General features: G+C 35.8%; 1 long non-coding RNA gene across 2 annotated transcripts in view; it reads right to left on the reverse strand.

The window, feature by feature from the left end:
• Positions 1–6,681: 6,681 nt before the first annotated feature.
• Positions 6,682–12,239, reverse strand: part of LOC134550277 (uncharacterized) — a 76,633-nt gene continuing 71,075 nt past the window's right edge. Inside the window, exon 7 of one of the 2 annotated variants that reach the window (XR_010080299.1) lies at positions 6,682–7,291. This is a non-coding gene — a long non-coding RNA (uncharacterized LOC134550277). The remainder of the gene's footprint in view (positions 7,292–12,239) is intronic. The other variant, XR_010080300.1, reaches the window with a different exon arrangement.

The following is a 12,239-nucleotide window of genomic DNA, read 5'->3' on the forward strand; positions in this document are numbered from 1 at the left end:
TGTAAATCAAATGACAATAGGACACACCAGGTGTTGCAAAATGGTTAGTGAATACCTATTAGTCAGGGAAGACAATAATGCAAGATTGCTTAAGGTGTTGCCCTGTCATGTTAACATGACAAACCAGTTGTAGAATGTTTCTGCTTGAACTGCACAAAGGTATGATGCTACATTTTTCACACAACAGTCAGTATGCAGTACTTTGTGGCCCTTGCACTGTGCCCACACACTTGAATAAATCTTAATCTTTCACATCCTTTCACTTTAAGCGCTTTTGTTCTGATGATTCATATGGAGATACTGGGGTGAAAAATATGTTTCAGAAACTACACATGATGGACAGTCTTTTGTATATTTGGATTTCATAGGTTTTAGAAGCAATATTCAGTTGATTTTGAATGGACAGATGTAGCAATTAATCATGAATCGATTCCTTAATAAAAGAGGTGTGGTTTAGCAGGTTTCTTTTAAAAATCTCAGCAAGATGTTAGACTTCCAACAGTTAGAACTGAAATATGATAATTCTGCAATCTGGTCAAAAAGAGAAACCCTTTGACTTCACCAGAAATAAAATTATAGATTAAATTTTCTGTATGGAATTTTCAGTCTTTTAATCAGAAAATGCATCATATCTCTCTTCTTCTTTTGATATTCCACATTTGTAAACTCATTTGTAACCCTGAAGTGTGTTTTCATGTGATATCATGACAGTGAGTTCTAGAAAAGGAAAACATCTCTGGTACATGAAAGCCATTTAGACCAACTGCATACAGTAGACTATTGAATCAAGAAGTGTGTTTTCAGCTTCTATCTAAATTCCTCCACTTGTGAACATTACCCAGCAATGTGATAGACTTTGAGTTGTTGTCACTGTGTGATGAAGTTGTGACTCCAGAATACCTACATAAAATTATGTAAGTAATTAGCCAAAACCTAACTAGGTCTTTGGCAAGGGACGGTAAACAAGAGTGATCATGTTAAATGAGTAATTTCCGGCAGCAGTAGACAACATGTCTTTACTAATCAAAGATGAGGCAGAAAAGAAAGCCACATCAACCATTATGTAAGGTTGCTATTAATTATAGTTTAAGATTACCAGGGATTTTATATCATGTGTATTGTTGCATTTCTCTACCTAATATCAAGTCAAAATGTAATTTCACACAGCTTGTTGGAATACTAGATTTTTTTTTTCTTCCTTTTTCAGCATTTGGAGAGAAATAGCAAGAGAATCTAATTGTTATGCTGGTGCAACTGGTTTTGAACTGTCTTTCCCTACAAAGTCATAGCCAGAACAGCATTACTTAAAACTTTAGTTAAGAGCCATTCTCAAAGGTTCTCTAGACCTCCAGAGAATATTTTCAAGGAAAACTTACCTAAATTGACACTTTAATTTAAGAGATATGATCTATAAATTAGATATAAGTGAAAGATATGATTTTTAAAGAGGTAGCCTTATTCCAACTCCTGTGAAGTGCGGCAGTGTCTGAAGCAAGTTTCTTAGAATATATTCCTGAAATTGTATGCTTTAATTAGTCAGAAAAACTGCATTAATACACAACTTTGATAATCTTGTCCACATGAGAGATATTTTTTCCTATAAATATGAATGCAATGTGGTTAAAAAAACAGGTATTTCAAGTCACAAAGTAGATATTGAACCACGTGTGGAAGATAAATCATTGGTAGATACCATTTTCCACTGTAATTGTGATAAAATATTCTAAGCTGGCCTAAGAGGAAAAAAACAGAAAAGCTTTGGCAAAAGTACAGTTACAAAGCAGACATCTACACTGATGATTTCCCTGAAAAGGGGCAATGCCAGAAGCTAGAAAAAGGTTATTCCAGTTTGTAGCCAGCTTCCATACGTGATTCCTTTGATCTGGTTCTAATCATAGTAACATATTTAACTTAGTGCTCTGAAAATATACAGAAAGTGCAATCAAAATGGTAGAGGATTTAGAGACATTCAAATTCAGTTCATTTCTGTGCAATGGAAGTCAGATTTGACTTGATTAGGAGAGAATCAAAATATTCTCACAGGAAGAAGAAGAACAAGGTTCAATTCTTCATTGAGAAAGATTTTTATCCTTGAAATAAAAGCATTTATCAGGATTGACCAGCTGATCAGAATGAAAAGGGGAAATTTTTTGCATCACACTTCTTTCTACACTATGAGAAAAGAAGTCTGAGGCAACTGTATCAAACCAACTAAAATGATCTGCACTCTTTAAAAGTAAAGTCTTTCTGGAAGGTAAACTGAAGGCTCTCACATCTCCTAAGAAAACAGCATGTCTAAAAATTAGAATGCACTAAAAAGAATAAAACATATATTTTGATTGTATTCTTAATTTATCTCTCTGGAAACTGTATGGAGCTGTGTTATATGATGCTTTGTGATTTTATCATGTACATAAGTATGTTAAACAAAGGAATTAATACTTTCCTCTTACAAAGTTACTCCTCTTGTAATTTGTTTTCTGATATTTCAGATAATTAAACAACTATTCATAACTATTTCAAATAGTTAAAAATGTTCCTGATTTGGTTTCCAGCTGACACACAACAACATTTTATATCACATTTGTTATATCTTGAATCTACAGCTTCTTAGGCCATAATTTCCTGGTATCTTTCATATTGATCACTTGACTTACAAAGAAACTGAATTAATTCTGCATGGAATTTTCCATCAGTGTGAGATTTTTACAGATCGTTCCCTCCACTATGTGCAATAGTGCCCTTAAGAGGTACTTGGAGCCAAGCTCATGCCCTAAAAATGTGCTAAATAGGGGTGGCACAGAAGAAGAAAGAAATGCTGACAGAACTTTCTCCTTTTCTATTCCTAGCATAAGGGGTGAAATCATGGGTGTAGTGATACTGTGATAGTGTATATTTCTGAAATAGTCCATGTTTCTGACATAATTAAAAAAAAAACCAACCCAGAACACATGTTTGGGTGTTGTTTTTCCTGATTGTTACTATTAAAGGTCATATCCTTCTTGCCAAGATTTCATAATAACAAATTACTACATAACTGATGAAATTGCACAGAACTACTTTCTTAAAATTTGAGGGGACAGTTGAAATAAATTATTTATGTCAAATCATACTCAGTTTGCAGACTCAGAAACTGGTCCAACAGTTATCATTCAAAAATTATCTTCTGCACAGAATCATAGCCATTGCATCAACAGACAAAGAGACAAGACTCTTTTAAAAAGAAATTTTCTCCCTAAGGGAAAACAAATGTAAATATTATGAAAAGGGGAAACTTTAAAGCTTCTGGTTCTACTGTTTCCCATAGTGAACAAAAACTCCTATGAGCTGAGCACAGAATAAACAAAAAAGAATGAGTTACTGAGTCAAAATGGTTTGAGAGAGTGTCTGTTGTGAAAAATTTGGCAAACTCAGCTCCTGTGTAAATGAATGATGCAATGAGGGAAAAAAGTAGGCATGTTCCTACATTTTACAGAATTAAAGAACAGACTACATAGAAATTGGAGTTTGCTGAAATTGTCAGGACATGTTCCAACCACCTTGCAGACTTTAGAAGAGATACAGTAGTGTAGAATTCTTGATAGTATGTCAAAAGATACTCTCAGATTAGTAATAGTAATTGTAATAACAATAATTCTGACACAATTTTTTCCTGAGAAGACAAGAACAATATATGAAAAGGTGTCATGTATTTCCTTGACTGTGGCTGAATCTGACCACAGCAACTAATGGAATAAAATCAGTAAAGATTCAAGGATGTTGGTTGTAAGCATTACCTAAGCCACAAATAGGATTCCTGGAATAGTTGCACTTGGATCCACTCACAGGTCTTCACCTTCCCTTGAGAAGTTCTCATCTTTATAAAAGAGACTTACTGAACACGTGGCAAGAGCTGAATTTTATATTTTGAAGCCTAGAATAGTAATCTGAGCTGGTAGTTGGTTTGATTTTCCTTACTATGCTAGGCTAAATACCTGCTATGTGAGCAGAAGACCAGGAGAGGCAGTGCTGGCACTAGGTGGCAGGAACTTCTGTGGCTCTTCCCAGGTTCACTGGCTCCAATACTCCAAAGCCAACTCGTCTGGCTTCACATCTCAGTGTGGTTAACAACAGTGGTCCTCCCCACACCTGTCCTCTGATTCAAAAGCAGATGAGTTTCACTGGCTAATAAGTTCCTAAAAGCAGATGATCTCAAACCTGTATATCAGAATTCAAATCTTCAGACATGAAAACTGTTTTGAGGTTTTTCTAGTGGTAGAGGAGAGATTAGCCACAAAAATTTTGATGAAGTTCAGCTGTTTAACCAACTTTTCTTCCCTGTGGGGTCAAGCAAATTATTCTTTCATCTTGATATGGTTCACCAATCCTTAAACTGATTTCTTTCTTACTAAGATCTAGAAAATTATTCTTAGTCAATAATTGCCAAATAAACTGAAACCCAGAGAGAAAGCTTATTGGCTTCTCCTTCAAAGCTAAAAATGTTGTACTTGACTTTTAAAATTGGACAAGCTGTTCAGTAACAGACGGGTTTTCCATCCTTCTGTCTATTGACCTACTGATCCAATGAGCAATCAATCAATTGATCTATCTTTAAACATATGGAGTAATACCTTGTCTATCCATGGATCTATAAGTCTGTTTCTGTCTTGTTCCACCAAAATGAAGTAATTTCTTCCTAAATGTGTTTCATATTAACATTGTTCTTTTCTTGATTTTATTGAAAGTAGTTCTGTGCCGTTTCATCAGTTATGCAGTAATTTGTTATGATAGAGTCACAAGGGCAAAAAAATCTGAAAAACATCAAGAATGTGGTACAACTGCAACACAAATTGAAAAGACATTCCTGTTCTGTAATGTATTTCCAAACTGGCACTTTATCAGAAACTTTCTCTAAAAAAAGAACCTTTCAGTTAGCAAGCCTGGAATAAACTCTTACTCAAAACCAAAAAGTCTGACCCAGCTGTTGGCATTATTCATATGAAATATTTCACTGGCATAATTAAAAAATACTTTAATGTTTTGTTTCAAGTATTGTTGAATGCAAATACTGCAGGCCAAGCTCCTTCTTTCAAAATAAATGAGCAGTTGCAGAACAATAAAAACAGTTGAGGCATTTATGTTAAGACATGAAAAGCGGGATGCCAAGGCGGGTTTCTAAACCACATTCCAAGCATTTTAAATGCCTTTTGATTGTTACCACAAATCCACTGATTGTTGTGAAAAGGGTATGTGTCATCAAGCCACAGGCAAGGCCTTGAATACATCTGGCTCAATGTTTGTAGCATTGATGTTAAAACAGCTCAGTCACAGCTATGCAGCAACTATTCCCAGTCCCTGATCACCATCCTTTTGTAGGAGCATGTCTGACTGTCTGCTAATGGCATAAATTCTTTCAAAAGATCAGGGTGAATTCATGCATTCTTCTCTACATAAAACACATTTATGATTTTAAAGCTACACCACATGGTGAAATTGCATTCTTTCGCCAGCCACTATTTGCTGTGATATCTTAAGGTTCCAAATTCCCCTAGAACTTTTCTGTCATGGAGACATGCTGTCTGTCTGCATTGTAAGATGCTTCTTATTGCCACTCTAAGTACCCGATTAAGAGCACAAGAAGTTTAAACTGAAATGCTTCCTAGATAAATTTCTGTCACTCTCTGAACCAATAATAGGGTTTCTGGGGAAGATCTCACAGGTAGGTCTTCTTTAATCAATTTTTCCCCAAATATATTTTCTTCTGTATCTCAAACTTTCTTTTGTGTTGGAAGGAAAAAATTTAGGGTTTTGGTCAGGCAGAAGTCTCGCCAGAAGAAACCCCTCAGTAAATAGATTCTACACATACGCTTTGACTTAGCAACTATCTTGCATTTGATATTCAGTGTATAAAAGCAGAGGACCTGATATTTCCTGTGTTCAACAGCCTCATTTCAGTTGATCTAGAAAGCCTATCAGTGTATGTGTTTAAAAACACATATCACTGGTCCAGTGCATTGTGGGTTCAAGACTAATACATCAAGACTAGTACTAGCATCCAGACAAATTCTGTTCAGAATTTCCTGGATCAAAATAGACAGGAAATCAGAGAAACCACAGTTAATTGTTGTAGATCTGATAAAGAGGAAAAGCCCTTGGACTTGTTGAACTTGGGGAGTTTCTCATGGGCCCACTTCTCAAAATGGTGCAGGCCCCCCTGGATGGCATCCCTCCCTTCTGTTGTGTCAATTGCACTGCTCAGCTCTGTGTCTTCTGCAAACTTTCTGAACGGGTACTTGATCTCATTGTCATTGATAAAGATATTAAAGAGCTCTAGTACCAATAAAAATCTCCGAATGACACCACTCTTCACTGGTCTCCCACTGGACAGACCACCATGGACAAAAATTCTGTGTCCCTTCCAGCCAATTCCTTATCCACTACATCCGTGTCCACCCCTCAAATCCATGTCTCACAGTGTGGAGAGAAGGAAGTTGTGTGGGACCATCAAAGGCCTTATAGAAATCCAGGCAGATGACATTGTGCAAGGTTCCCCTGTCAAATATTTCAGTCACTTCATCACAGAGGGCTACCTGATTGTTCAGAAGAACACTTGCATACAGAGATGGCATTTAATGCTTTATAAATAAAATTAAATATCATAATATTCTTTGTTTTCCAGTGTGGGAACAAAACTGGGGAAATTGAACATCAACTCTAGGAATTCACCTCTAGATAACAATATTTCTGTGATGAAGATATTGCTTTTATCCTGCAGAAAAGCTTTCTCAACATTACTTCAAAGAGATGAAATTAGACCTCAGGCAGTTGATTCCCTGTCCTCTCTACAGACACCGCTTGGCTTTAGGAAATAATAGACTAAAATCTTTAATTTAAAGTGGTGTTGGATGGACTTCAAATGATCTAGTGAGCCTTGATAGTTATCTGTTCCTCTTTGATGAAATGTCTGGAATAATTTCCTGCTTCTGCTCTGATCGAAAGTATTGAGACATTTTCCAGAGTAGTTTCATAACTTTTCACTTTTGATGTTGCTTATGACAAGGAAGAAGAGTCTTTGAAAATCAGGGGAACTCCCTCATAAAATGTTCCAGAAATTTTCTGAGCTTCCTGGAAGTTCAAAATTTGGCTCAGTCAGCATTACCAAGGTCTTGAGTCATATCGTAATTTTTTCTTACATGTCAGATCTTGCTTTTATTTTATTCACAAGTAATGAAAGAGCAAGGGCTAGAAAAAAACCTGGCTGTCCCATTATTGTCTTAGAAGTTCAGCTTTAGTCTTCTTTCAGTATCCTCACCTGACAAAACAGGAGTGTGTTATCCACAGTAGGAAAAAGTAGATGGAAGGTTATAGAGAAGAGATTATTTTTCTATCAATTTAACCCTATGCCCATGTTGTTTGGGGAATTCTTTTGCTTTGAAAATATCTGTTTAATAAAAAGTATAGCTATTCTACAGAATTTGCCAGTGTGCAATCTGAAATGACCATGGAGCTTTCACTGTCTGTATAACACTTGACACCATTCTAAACTCTGTGCATTTCATTGAGGCTGGAAACTATGTTATGAGCATAAATCATGCTTGTGCTTTCAAAATACTGCTTTTAAATTAGTATTATTTCTGTTATAACTTGTTGAATTCTCATATATTTAGGATAATAGCTGCTGTCCAATACATCCATGAGGGTTAGGACAAGATCTAGAATTATATGGACAATATTCATATAATCATTCTCAAATCCTTTGCAGAAAGTTTGCAAACTGCAGCTATTGTTGAATGGTTCAACACATCCATACAAGTAATAAACAAGCCAAGGAAAATGCAATGAGAACTAGAATCTGATTTCTCACCCAGGCAGTGTAAATGCTATCTGTATGACAGCAACAGAATGAAGCAAGTAGAATAATAACTCTAGAGAAAACAGAGTCTAGGGGACATGCAAACTTTTAAAAACTGCAGGTCAGGCGAATAAAGATATCAAGACATATGGCTGGGACTACATAATTCAAAAGAAAATATAAAACAGGGCAATTAATGTTTTTCTGAATTAATATGTTAATTACTTAATTTGAATTTTAGAATTTCTATTTTTTTTTTTAATTGAAGAGTTCACACTCAATGAGTTTGTGTTACTGGAAAGGAGAGTAAGGTTAAAGAAAGAAATGAAAACTGGATCTTAGACTAGAATGGACTGGAAAGAATAGGACAGAGGGGTCAAACACAAAATGTCTGTATCCAGCAATGGAAGCCAAGAGGACAGTTTCTGCTGAAACTTCTGTGTCTATTAAATATACTTATTCATATGGTAGCAGTCAGACTCAAAAATGCAGTTATTTCAGACATACAAAGGATGAAAGTGAACATCAGCATTTGGTCACCAAACAGAAGTTTTGTTGGATTAAAAGTGCTTTAGGATGTCTGTTTCTTTCCTAACCTGCAATATTAGACTGCCATTTCAAAACATAGCCAAGTATAATGATGGTATTTCAAAAGATTGTAAACTAAGATTAAGAAACTAAAATTATATTTTTCTGGGCTATTTGAATTAATTTCTTTTGTGCATTTCCAGGTGTTGACAGTCTTTAATGTTATCATAGTCATCATTATATTTCAACCTCATTCAGTACTCAAGATGGCTGTGGAGGTGAAGATTGCTCCACCAAGGGATCTGCAACCTCGTTCATTGAAGAAGCAGCTTTGTTCATCGTTTACTAAATAAAGAAAAATATGAATTGAGGATCTGGGACTGTCTTGAATTAAATTAGGAAGTTCCTGGGGAACCCAAGTCTCCAATAAATCCAATTCTGTACAAGCCTGTAACAGACTATGGCTAATTTGATACTTTCCATTTTTCAAGTGTCCACTATGATATCCTTGTGACAGATTTTTAGAAATACTGAGCATTAGCACCTCCCTCTTGAGTTACATTGAGTTGTATGTTGACATTTTAGAGTGCTTAACAGTGCTAATTCATCTGAAGAAACAAGGCTTAGACTGTTTAGTGTGGCACTCTACATTAGTAAAATTATTTGACCCTTATTTAATCTTGTGATATGCAAACCAATGAATTTATGCACTAGAAATAAAATCATTCTCCTCCTTTTGTTGAAACATTTCCAAGATAAAACATAGGCATATATAATCATGATAAATTATTGAAAACACAAGAAAATTAATAGTCTGCCTTTGGTACAATGTTTGAATAATGTGCAAGAAGTAGGATATTTGGGCACCCAGTGAACAATAAAACAAATTATGAAATACTTTCCCATTTAGAACAAAAACAATCTATCCTTGCACTTATAGAGACAGAGTCCCTATGAGGAGAAAATTTATACTATCACTTAATTGAAAACTGTTAAAAACAGAACTTTAATGTACCAGAAAATGCATTAAGATTTCAATCTCAGCCCTCCACTTTTCTCAACATGTGAATGCTTCCCTTTTAATAATGTTTTCCCTTTTCAGGCCTTTTTATACATAATTTTGTATTTTGGTCCAAGAAATTTTCCCACTTTAAAAGAACCACTTTTATATGTAAATTTTGTGCTTGTTAAATTTCTTTTTCTGTTCCCAGTGTCAAAATTTTTTTGACGTAAATAGCTACATCAAGATAACTTGCCAATATGTTTTCCTGCTTGCTCACTCCCAGATTATTGTAATCTGATGTTTGAACGTCCAAATGTCTCACATTGCATAAGACTGCAAAATCTTTAAAGGAATTAGGGCTTTTTGGTTTACACAAGATGGGGGTAGTAAAGGAGAAAGAATGAGAGATGTAGGAAAGAAAAGGGGTATTAATTATTTGGCCATTGAAGTCTCTATGCAGACAAAAATGTTTGTATGCACAGCTTCAGTTTTGATGCAACAAGGACATGACAGGCACTTATGAATCCATTGTTTCAGGCTGCTTGGTCAGCATCCATAAGGGTATATTCTCTTCAGTGCTCCTTTGCAACCTGAAGGTAATACTGTTTATTGAAAGAACATAGACTTAGTAATCCAAGAGTCAAAATAGTTCAAAATGCCTGGTGTCTTGCAGAGCCTTCACAGTAAAGAAATTGGTGACCTTGTCTGGAGAGTTCCTTTTGAAAATGTGTAGGTAACAAAGCCATGGACAGCCATTGTGTGAAGCCTTCTCAACAACACGAGTTCCATGTGTGCAAGCATAAAAGGTAAGTGAAAAATTAAAGTCAGCACTTTGACACAATTAGGAAGGTGAAACAGCTGGAATGCAAAGGGCATTCAAACCTTCCTGCAAAAGGTCAGGGCCACACTGAGAACTGGGTCATGAAATATGTAGCTAAGGCAGCTACACACACCTTAGCCAGATCATTCACTCCTTCTAAGCTCTTTAAGAGGCATTTACAAGCTTAGCAGAGGACAGTATCAACTGATAGGGTTCCTACTGGTGAGGCAAATTCAGCTAGTGAGCTGCTTCACTTATTTTTAACAGTGATGAATTTTCATGAAGAAACAGCTGTTTTTGAACCTCAGTAAAAGCCTCCTCATATGTGTCAGCCTGGTTCCTAGCAGTGTAGGGTATCAGAGCAGCAGAATTGCAGGAAGCCATTTCTCAGGCAGCAGCAGCAGGGTCAGGAGCCAGCAGTGTGTGCATTTCTAATTCTAGTCACCACTAAAGATCAGAGTGCTATGTGTGTTGCGTTAAACTTTCCTCTGCAATTTACAGTGAGCTAACCAGATAACCATTTTAAAGTTCAAACAGGGAAGGAAATGTTTTCAGCAGATAACACTTTTTTATAGCTATTCTCATGGCCAAACAATGCAAACTCTGGAATTCTTCCAGCTCAGAGGAATGTGAATGACTTCTGAAGATATCTCCAGCAATTATGATGGCTATCATAAAAGCATTAGAGTCATTGTGATAAGTTATATGTTAAGAAAAGTGACTACACCGGCAATTAAAATCCACTCACGACAAAACAAACCAAAGATTGAACTGTGTCATCCTCTGGAAATGAAGAAAGCTTTGACAAGCAGATTTGCATTTAAATTTTAACCTCTTTGCTTCTGTCTAATGGTGGTTGCATGATTTAAGACAGACCAGCAGAGTGCAGTTAGCAGTTTATAGTAAACACAGACTCTTCAGACAACTCACCCTATTGCAGCCTGATGATTGCACCACAAACCCCTCCCTAGTGTTATGTTTATTTCTCTAACAAAAAAAAAAAAAAAAGCTGTATTCCAACCCAGACTGTAAGTACTAGCTGAACAGAATACTACATAGCATAATGTTTGTGGTGAGCTCTATAATCACCTTGTAGGTGCAACTACAGAATGGAATAGAATAAAGTATATTTTTACCTGAATTATTGTCAAAACCTGCTGATTTTCAGTTCAAAATTTATGCTCAGAAGGAATGCAAAGCCATTAAATTCAAGAAGCCAGGTCTGAATTCTCCTCCAGTTTGTATCACATATAAAAGCTGATGTAAGGTATGTGTGTGAAAAGTCATAAGTAGTAATAATTAGTTACATAACTTATGAAGCAAGACATGCTGTTTTGTTTTCATAGCTTTCAAAAGAATTCCATTCTACATTATCTCAGCACTCTTTGGAAGGTACTGATGTCAGCCTGAGCTATCTCTACACCATTAAAGTACTCTCTGATAGCAAGGGGCTTGCCAAAGGGCACTTGAGGCCATTAAAAGAAACAAGTTTGGTTTTTGCATTCCAGACAATTTTCCAGAACTGTTAAGACCTAGTAAAGTTACTTTGACAATACCTCTCAAACATTTCATAGCTCTCACTATCCAAATTCTGGCCTATGATTTTTCAGGATATTGCAAAAGAGCAGTCACACATATAGAGGTATTGTGGCATTAGTCATTATCAGTTATGTGAGGTGTGAAGCTATAAGTGTGTTTAAAACCAAAATTAATATTACACTGGGAATACTTCAGAATGAAAATTCTGAATGACTTTTGTCTGCTAGGAGTTCATATTATACTCTGTAAACCAGCTGTACATATGTACAACTTTTATTCTGTTTTGTCCAGAGTGTCTTAGGTCATGTTCTACACTTCTATCCTGCTCACAGTATTTCTGGAACACACCAGAAACAATTTGAAATTGTAAAGGGATCTACTCCTGGAAGGAATTCCTGTGTACAATCTTGACACTGTTCAGACTGCTTCCACTGAAATTATACAGCTGCACAGGTATGCAGCAGAGACAGATGTCTTAGCAATAAAGACATAATTTTACATTTATTTGCTAACAGTGA

Source organism: Prinia subflava, chromosome 4, assembly GCF_021018805.1.
Source record: "Prinia subflava isolate CZ2003 ecotype Zambia chromosome 4, Cam_Psub_1.2, whole genome shotgun sequence".
Classification (NCBI taxonomy): Eukaryota; Metazoa; Chordata; class Aves; order Passeriformes; family Cisticolidae; genus Prinia; species Prinia subflava.